This window comes from Pelodiscus sinensis, chromosome 6, assembly GCF_049634645.1.
Source record: "Pelodiscus sinensis isolate JC-2024 chromosome 6, ASM4963464v1, whole genome shotgun sequence".
Lineage (NCBI taxonomy): Eukaryota > Metazoa > Chordata > Testudines > Trionychidae > Pelodiscus > Pelodiscus sinensis.
The window spans coordinates 121,427,992-121,437,273 of record NC_134716.1 but is presented as its reverse complement, the minus strand read 5'-3'; the positions used below and the strand labels follow the sequence as shown (position 1 = coordinate 121,437,273).

The following is a 9,282-nucleotide window of genomic DNA, read 5'->3' as shown; positions in this document are numbered from 1 at the left end:
GCAGCAGCTCGAGAGAAAAAGGGCAAGAAGGCCACAGCTCAGCGGGAAGTGGCAAGGGCTTGTCCGGGACTCGCACCCGGGACCTCTTGCTCCCAAAGCAAGAATCATGCTCCTAGACCAACAAGCCACGCCCGGCCTGCCTCCTGGTTCTGGCTTCCCAGCGGGAAAGGAACAAGCGGCTGCTAGCTGTGAGGCGGAGTCCGGAAGAGAGAGAGAAAGAAAGAGAAGGCGAGTGTTCCCCTTGCTAAAGCAATCAGTTCCCCGCAACAATGGCGTCGTGCTCGGGGCACGCTTGCAGCAGAGGTGGAATCGTCGGCCGTCTGAAGTCCGGTGCCTGGATGACATCCTCTCCCGGGACGGGCCTTCCAGCCCTACAGCCGTCAGTTCCTAGCAGACGTGGTCCTGAGGGCAGGAGCCGGTCGGAAGACCAAAGGGAGGAGGCGCCCGCCAGACCCCTTCTGTGACCTTCAGCACGTGGAGGGGGGCCCACTGTTGTGGCTGTGGAAAAGCCATTGGCCAGATGGACCCTGTCGCGTGAGAAAGCCCCCCGTCCGTGCAGGACTCGGTCCTCCTTTCGAGGCAGACGCCTCGGCCCGCCAACCAGGCGGCAGCTTGGCAGGAAAGACCGACCGTTCAGGGTAGCTGGGTGCCTCCCCTGTGCTTCGTTGTTGCGCGGATGTTGCTCCACGGGCCCACTACGCTGCGTAGCCGTTCCCGCCAGAGGCCGGCTCGCTGTTGGCTGGGCCTGACTCCCGCAGCTGGAGCTTGAAGGAGAGGCGCAGAGCCAACGCCGGCATCTTGGAGTACCACAAGGACACGGGCACACGAGTAGCATAACGTGAATGGGCGAGCGGGGCACCCAGCGGGAAGATGGGTTGGGGCGCTGCTCCCGCCAAAGAGGGGGCCCCGTGACCTATCCGCAGGGCTGAAGTAAGAAAGAGGAGAGCCACAGCCGAGCGCACGGGCCGGCCCCAAGCAGGAGAGGACCAGGGCTTGTCCGGGAGTTGAACCCGGGACCTCTCGCACCCTAAGCGAGAATCATACCCCTAGACCAACAAGCCAGACCTGGGGACAAGCTGGCTCCTGGCAGCCTCACGAATTTGGCGGAAAGAGCAGGCAGCCGGAGGCACAAAGCGCAAAAGGCCCACGCCTCCGGGCACCTTTCCAAGCTGGCCTCCCGGGGCGGTCCATCCCGCTGCGAGAGCAAGAAAGAAAGCTCATTCGCGGCCTGACCTGGCTCGCACGCCACGCCGCGGCACGGCACAGCACGCACGTGGGGAGGAAAAGGCCGGCCAAAGTAGGCCCGGGACACCGGCAAGCACGCTCGTTGGCCGGGCCTCGTCCGGGAGCTCGGCGCTGGGCCTCTGCCGCCCCGAGAGCACCGGGCCGCCTTTGGCCTGGCTGCTCGTCCTCAAGCTTCTGGCCCGAGATCAAGCAGGCTGTAAAGCGTCTCCCATCCCGAACGGCGCTCCGAGTGCGCCACGCGGGGGGGGGCGGGGGCTGTCCCCCGAGAGCCGGGGGCCTCGTGCGCGGCTGCAGTTTTCCAGCTGAGCTGGCGGCTCCGCCGCGGGCCTCGGGGCGGCAGCGTCTGCCCCTGCCCGGCGGGCAGATGGGCTCCGGCCGCCTCCCAGCCTCCGCCTCCTCCCCCGGCCGACCCTTCGGCCCCTCCCCTGCCTTCAGGTGCCCACTAGAAAGCACCTCCCCCCACCGCCTCCGCTAGAGCTGAGCCATTAAGCCCTGCCACCGGGGCTCGTGCCGGAGAGCGCCGTCCCCCCCGTTGGGGGACAGCGGGCGGCCGGGAGGAATTCCGGCCACCAGGTCACCCCATTGAATCCAATGGGGGACCACAGCCGACCACTTCCCGCCGCGCCTCCTCCAGCCATGCCTCGGCAACCAGCTTGCCGTGCCCCCGTGCCCACCTTCCAGCTCCCTGCTCAAGACGCCTCTCAATTCAGACCGTCAGCCAGCAGCAGCTCGAGAGAAAAAGGGCAAGAAGGCCACAGCTCAGCGGGAAGTGGCAAGGGCTTGTCCGGGACTCGCACCCGGGACCTCTTGCTCCCAAAGCAAGAATCATGCTCCTAGACCAACAAGCCACGCCCGGCCTGCCTCCTGGTTCTGGCTTCCCAGCGGGAAAGGAACAAGCGGCTGCTAGCTGTGAGGCGGAGTCCGGAAGAGAGAGAGAAAGAAAGAGAAGGCGAGTGTTCCCCTTGCTAAAGCAATCAGTTCCCCGCAACAATGGCGTCGTGCTCGGGGCACGCTTGCAGCAGAGGTGGAATCGTCGGCCGTCTGAAGTCCGGTGCCTGGATGACATCCTCTCCCGGGACGGGCCTTCCAGCCCTACAGCCGTCAGTTCCTAGCAGACGTGGTCCTGAGGGCAGGAGCCGGTCGGAAGACCAAAGGGAGGAGGCGCCCGCCAGACCCCTTCTGTGACCTTCAGCACGTGGAGGGGGGCCCACTGTTGTGGCTGTGGAAAAGCCATTGGCCAGATGGACCCTGTCGCGTGAGAAAGCCCCCCGTCCGTGCAGGACTCGGTCCTCCTTTCGAGGCGGACGCCTCGGCCCGCCAACCAGGCGGCAGCTTGGCAGGAAAGACCGACCGTTCAGGGTAGCTGGGTGCCTCCCCTGTGCTTCGTTGTTGCGCGGATGTTGCTCCACGGGCCCACTACGCTGCGTAGCCGTTCCCGCCAGAGGCCGGCTCGCTGTTGGCTGGGCCTGACTCCCGCAGCTGGAGCTTGAAGGAGAGGCGCAGAGCCAACGCCGGCATCTTGGAGTACCACAAGGACACGGGCACACGAGTAGCGTAACGTGAATGGGCGAGCGGGGCACCCAGCGGGAAGATGGGTTGGGGCGCTGCTCCCGCCAAAGAGGGGGCCCCGTGACCTATCCGCAGGGCTGAAGTAAGAAAGAGGAGAGCCACAGCCGAGCGCACGGGCCGGCCCCAAGCAGGAGAGGACCAGGGCTTGTCCGGGAGTTGAACCCGGGACCTCTCGCACCCTAAGCGAGAATCATACCCCTAGACCAACAAGCCAGACCTGGGGACAAGCTGGCTCCTGGCAGCCTCACGAATTTGGCGGAAAGAGCAGGCAGCCGGAGGCACAAAGCGCAAAAGGCCCACGCCTCCGGGCACCTTTCCAAGCTGGCCTCCCGGGGCGGTCCATCCCGCTGCGAGAGCAAGAAAGAAAGCTCATTCGCGGCCTGACCTGGCTCGCACGCCACGCCGCGGCACGGCACAGCACGCACGTGGGGAGGAAAAGGCCGGCCAAAGTAGGCCCGGGACACCGGCAAGCACGCTCGTTGGCCGGGCCTCGTCCGGGAGCTCGGCGCTGGGCCTCTGCCGCCCCGAGAGCACCGGGCCGCCTTTGGCCTGGCTGCTCGTCCTCAAGCTTCTGGCCCGAGATCAAGCAGGCTGTAAAGCGTCTCCCATCCCGAACGGCGCTCCGAGTGCGCCACGCGGGGGGGGGCGGGGGCTGTCCCCCGAGAGCCGGGGGCCTCGTGCGCGGCTGCAGTTTTCCAGCTGAGCTGGCGGCTCCGCCGCGGGCCTCGGGGCGGCAGCGTCTGCCCCTGCCCGGCGGGCAGATGGGCTCCGGCCGCCTCCCAGCCTCCGCCTCCTCCCCCGGCCGACCCTTCGGCCCCTCCCCTGCCTTCAGGTGCCCACTAGAAAGCACCTCCCCCCACCGCCTCCGCTAGAGCTGAGCCATTAAGCCCTGCCACCGGGGCTCGTGCCGGAGAGCGCCGTCCCCCCCGTTGGGGGACAGCGGGCGGCCGGGAGGAATTCCGGCCACCAGGTCACCCCATTGAATCCAATGGGGGACCACAGCCGACCACTTCCCGCCGCGCCTCCTCCAGCCATGCCTCGGCAACCAGCTTGCCGTGCCCCCGTGCCCACCTTCCAGCTCCCTGCTCAAGACGCCTCTCAATTCAGACCGTCAGCCAGCAGCAGCTCGAGAGAAAAAGGGCAAGAAGGCCACAGCTCAGCGGGAAGTGGCAAGGGCTTGTCCGGGACTCGCACCCGGGACCTCTTGCTCCCAAAGCAAGAATCATGCTCCTAGACCAACAAGCCACGCCCGGCCTGCCTCCTGGTTCTGGCTTCCCAGCGGGAAAGGAACAAGCGGCTGCTAGCTGTGAGGCGGAGTCCGGAAGAGAGAGAGAAAGAAAGAGAAGGCGAGTGTTCCCCTTGCTAAAGCAATCAGTTCCCCGCAACAATGGCGTCGTGCTCGGGGCACGCTTGCAGCAGAGGTGGAATCGTCGGCCGTCTGAAGTCCGGCGCCTGGATGACATCCTCTCCCGGGACGGGCCTTCCAGCCCTACAGCCGTCAGTTCCTAGCAGACGTGGTCCTGAGGGCAGGAGCCGGTCGGAAGACCAAAGGGAGGAGGCGCCCGCCAGACCCCTTCTGTGACCTTCAGCACGTGGAGGGGGGCCCACTGTTGTGGCTGTGGAAAAGCCATTGGCCAGATGGACCCTGTCGCGTGAGAAAGCCCCCCGTCCGTGCAGGACTCGGTCCTCCTTTCGAGGCAGACGCCTCGGCCCGCCAACCAGGCGGCAGCTTGGCAGGAAAGACCGACCGTTCAGGGTAGCTGGGTGCCTCCCCTGTGCTTCGTTGTTGCGCGGATGTTGCTCCACGGGCCCACTACGCTGCGTAGCCGTTCCCGCCAGAGGCCGGCTCGCTGTTGGCTGGGCCTGACTCCCGGAGCTGGAGCTTGAAGGAGAGGCGCAGAGCCAACGCCGGCATCTTGGAGTACCACAAGGACACGGGCACACGAGTAGCGTAACGTGAATGGGCGAGCGGGGCACCCAGCGGGAAGATGGGTTGGGGCGCTGCTCCCGCCAAAGAGGGGGCCCCGTGACCTATCCGCAGGGCTGAAGTAAGAAAGAGGAGAGCCACAGCCGAGCGCACGGGCCGGCCCCAAGCAGGAGAGGACCAGGGCTTGTCCGGGAGTTGAACCCGGGACCTCTCGCACCCTAAGCGAGAATCATACCCCTAGACCAACAAGCCAGACCTGGGGGCAAGCTGGCTCCTGGCAGCCTCACGAATTTGGCGGAAAGAGCAGGCAGCCGGAGGCACAAAGCGCAAAAGGCCTACGCCTCCGGGCACCTTTCCAAGCTGGCCTCCCGGGGCGGTCCATCCCGCTGCGAGAGCAAGAAAGAAAGCTCATTCGCGGCCTGACCTGGCTCGCACGCCACGCCGCGGCACGGCACAGCACGCACGTGGGGAGGAAAAGGCCGGCCAAAGTAGGCCCGGGACACCGGCAAGCACGCTCGTTGGCCGGGCCTCGTCCGGGAGCTCGGCGCTGGGCCTCTGCCGCCCCGAGAGCACCGGGCCGCCTTTGGCCTGGCTGCTCGTCCTCAAGCTTCTGGCCCGAGATCAAGCAGGCTGTAAAGCGTCTCCCATCCCGAACGGCGCTCCGAGTGCGCCACGCCCGGGGGGGGGGGCGGGGGCTGTCCCCCGAGAGCCGGGGGCCTCGTGCGCGGCTGCAGTTTTCCAGCTGAGCTGGCGGCTCCGCCGCGGGCCTCGGGGCGGCAGCGTCTGCCCCTGCCCGGCGGGCAGATGGGCTCCGGCCGCCTCCCAGCCTCCGCCTCCTCCCCCGGCCGACCCTTCGGCCCCTCCCCTGCCTTCAGGTGCCCACTAGAAAGCACCTCCCCCCACCGCCTCCGCTAGAGCTGAGCCATTAAGCCCTGCCACCGGGGCTCGTGCCGGAGAGCGCCGTCCCCCCCGTTGGGGGACAGCGGGCGGCCGGGAGGAATTCCGGCCACCAGGTCACCCCATTGAATCCAATGGGGGACCACAGCCGACCACTTCCCGCCGCGCCTCCTCCAGCCATGCCTCGGCAACCAGCTTGCCGTGCCCCCGTGCCCACCTTCCAGCTCCCTGCTCAAGACGCCTCTCAATTCAGACCGTCAGCCAGCAGCAGCTCGAGAGAAAAAGGGCAAGAAGGCCACAGCTCAGCGGGAAGTGGCAAGGGCTTGTCCGGGACTCGCACCCGGGACCTCTTGCTCCCAAAGCAAGAATCATGCTCCTAGACCAACAAGCCACGCCCGGCCTGCCTCCTGGTTCTGGCTTCCCAGCGGGAAAGGAACAAGCGGCTGCTAGCTGTGAGGCGGAGTCCGGAAGAGAGAGAGAAAGAAAGAGAAGGCGAGTGTTCCCCTTGCTAAAGCAATCAGTTCCCCGCAACAATGGCGTCGTGCTCGGGGCACGCTTGCAGCAGAGGTGGAATCGTCGGCCGTCTGAAGTCCGGTGCCTGGATGACATCCTCTCCCGGGACGGGCCTTCCAGCCCTACAGCCGTCAGTTCCTAGCAGACGTGGTCCTGAGGGCAGGAGCCGGTCGGAAGACCAAAGGGAGGAGGCGCCCGCCAGACCCCTTCTGTGACCTTCAGCACGTGGAGGGGGGCCCACTGTTGTGGCTGTGGAAAAGCCATTGGCCAGATGGACCCTGTCGCGTGAGAAAGCCCCCCGTCCGTGCAGGACTCGGTCCTCCTTTCGAGGCAGACGCCTCGGCCCGCCAACCAGGCGGCAGCTTGGCAGGAAAGACCGACCGTTCAGGGTAGCTGGGTGCCTCCCCTGTGCTTCGTTGTTGCGCGGATGTTGCTCCACGGGCCCACTACGCTGCGTAGCCGTTCCCGCCAGAGGCCGGCTCGCTGTTGGCTGGGCCTGACTCCCGCAGCTGGAGCTTGAAGGAGAGGCGCAGAGCCAACGCCGGCATCTTGGAGTACCACAAGGACACGGGCACACGAGTAGCATAACGTGAATGGGCGAGCGGGGCACCCAGCGGGAAGATGGGTTGGGGCGCTGCTCCCGCCAAAGAGGGGGCCCCGTGACCTATCCGCAGGGCTGAAGTAAGAAAGAGGAGAGCCACAGCCGAGCGCACGGGCCGGCCCCAAGCAGGAGAGGACCAGGGCTTGTCCGGGAGTTGAACCCGGGACCTCTCGCACCCTAAGCGAGAATCATACCCCTAGACCAACAAGCCAGACCTGGGGACAAGCTGGCTCCTGGCAGCCTCACGAATTTGGCGGAAAGAGCAGGCAGCCGGAGGCACAAAGCGCAAAAGGCCCACGCCTCCGGGCACCTTTCCAAGCTGGCCTCCCGGGGCGGTCCATCCCGCTGCGAGAGCAAGAAAGAAAGCTCATTCGCGGCCTGACCTGGCTCGCACGCCACGCCGCGGCACGGCACAGCACGCACGTGGGGAGGAAAAGGCCGGCCAAAGTAGGCCCGGGACACCGGCAAGCACGCTCGTTGGCCGGGCCTCGTCCGGGAGCTCGGCGCTGGGCCTCTGCCGCCCCGAGAGCACCGGGCCGCCTTTGGCCTGGCTGCTCGTCCTCAAGCTTCTGGCCCGAGATCAAGCAGGCTGTAAAGCGTCTCCCATCCCGAACGGCGCTCCGAGTGCGCCACGCGGGGGGGGGCGGGGGCTGTCCCCCGAGAGCCGGGGGCCTCGTGCGCGGCTGCAGTTTTCCAGCTGAGCTGGCGGCTCCGCCGCGGGCCTCGGGGCGGCAGCGTCTGCCCCTGCCCGGCGGGCAGATGGGCTCCGGCCGCCTCCCAGCCTCCGCCTCCTCCCCCGGCCGACCCTTCGGCCCCTCCCCTGCCTTCAGGTGCCCACTAGAAAGCACCTCCCCCCACCGCCTCCGCTAGAGCTGAGCCATTAAGCCCTGCCACCGGGGCTCGTGCCGGAGAGCGCCGTCCCCCCCGTTGGGGGACAGCGGGCGGCCGGGAGGAATTCCGGCCACCAGGTCACCCCATTGAATCCAATGGGGGACCACAGCCGACCACTTCCCGCCGCGCCTCCTCCAGCCATGCCTCGGCAACCAGCTTGCCGTGCCCCCGTGCCCACCTTCCAGCTCCCTGCTCAAGACGCCTCTCAATTCAGACCGTCAGCCAGCAGCAGCTCGAGAGAAAAAGGGCAAGAAGGCCACAGCTCAGCGGGAAGTGGCAAGGGCTTGTCCGGGACTCGCACCCGGGACCTCTTGCTCCCAAAGCAAGAATCATGCTCCTAGACCAACAAGCCACGCCCGGCCTGCCTCCTGGTTCTGGCTTCCCAGCGGGAAAGGAACAAGCGGCTGCTAGCTGTGAGGCGGAGTCCGGAAGAGAGAGAGAAAGAAAGAGAAGGCGAGTGTTCCCCTTGCTAAAGCAATCAGTTCCCCGCAACAATGGCGTCGTGCTCGGGGCACGCTTGCAGCAGAGGTGGAATCGTCGGCCGTCTGAAGTCCGGTGCCTGGATGACATCCTCTCCCGGGACGGGCCTTCCAGCCCTACAGCCGTCAGTTCCTAGCAGACGTGGTCCTGAGGGCAGGAGCCGGTCGGAAGACCAAAGGGAGGAGGCGCCCGCCAGACCCCTTCTGTGACCTTCAGCACGTGGAGGGGGGCCCACTGTTGTGGCTGTGGAAAAGCCATTGGCCAGATGGACCCTGTCGCGTGAGAAAGCCCCCCGTCCGTGCAGGACTCGGTCCTCCTTTCGAGGCGGACGCCTCGGCCCGCCAACCAGGCGGCAGCTTGGCAGGAAAGACCGACCGTTCAGGGTAGCTGGGTGCCTCCCCTGTGCTTCGTTGTTGCGCGGATGTTGCTCCACGGGCCCACTACGCTGCGTAGCCGTTCCCGCCAGAGGCCGGCTCGCTGTTGGCTGGGCCTGACTCCCGCAGCTGGAGCTTGAAGGAGAGGCGCAGAGCCAACGCCGGCATCTTGGAGTACCACAAGGACACGGGCACACGAGTAGCGTAACGTGAATGGGCGAGCGGGGCACCCAGCGGGAAGATGGGTTGGGGCGCTGCTCCCGCCAAAGAGGGGGCCCCGTGACCTATCCGCAGGGCTGAAGTAAGAAAGAGGAGAGCCACAGCCGAGCGCACGGGCCGGCCCCAAGCAGGAGAGGACCAGGGCTTGTCCGGGAGTTGAACCCGGGACCTCTCGCACCCTAAGCGAGAATCATACCCCTAGACCAACAAGCCAGACCTGGGGACAAGCTGGCTCCTGGCAGCCTCACGAATTTGGCGGAAAGAGCAGGCAGCCGGAGGCACAAAGCGCAAAAGGCCCACGCCTCCGGGCACCTTTCCAAGCTGGCCTCCCGGGGCGGTCCATCCCGCTGCGAGAGCAAGAAAGAAAGCTCATTCGCGGCCTGACCTGGCTCGCACGCCACGCCGCGGCACGGCACAGCACGCACGTGGGGAGGAAAAGGCCGGCCAAAGTAGGCCCGGGACACCGGCAAGCACGCTCGTTGGCCGGGCCTCGTCCGGGAGCTCGGCGCTGGGCCTCTGCCGCCCCGAGAGCACCGGGCCGCCTTTGGCCTGGCTGCTCGTCCTCA

At 66.7% G+C, this 9,282-nt stretch overlaps 5 non-coding genes across 5 annotated transcripts; all 5 read right to left on the bottom strand.

The window, feature by feature from the left end:
• Positions 1-989: 989 nt before the first annotated feature.
• On the bottom strand, positions 990-1,061 carry TRNAP-AGG (transfer RNA proline (anticodon AGG)). The gene has a single exon. It is a non-coding gene; the product is annotated as a tRNA-Pro (tRNA).
• A 1,894-nt stretch (positions 1,062-2,955) lies between these two features.
• Positions 2,956-3,027, bottom strand: TRNAP-AGG (transfer RNA proline (anticodon AGG)). The gene has a single exon. It is a non-coding gene; the product is annotated as a tRNA-Pro (tRNA).
• Positions 3,028-4,921: 1,894 nt separating this feature from the next.
• TRNAP-AGG (transfer RNA proline (anticodon AGG)) lies at positions 4,922-4,993 on the bottom strand. The gene has a single exon. It is a non-coding gene; the product is annotated as a tRNA-Pro (tRNA).
• A 1,898-nt stretch (positions 4,994-6,891) lies between these two features.
• Positions 6,892-6,963, bottom strand: TRNAP-AGG (transfer RNA proline (anticodon AGG)). The gene has a single exon. It is a non-coding gene; the product is annotated as a tRNA-Pro (tRNA).
• Positions 6,964-8,857: 1,894 nt separating this feature from the next.
• TRNAP-AGG (transfer RNA proline (anticodon AGG)) lies at positions 8,858-8,929 on the bottom strand. Its single transcript has one exon. It is a non-coding gene; the product is annotated as a tRNA-Pro (tRNA).
• Between the last annotated feature and the right edge of the window lie 353 nt (positions 8,930-9,282).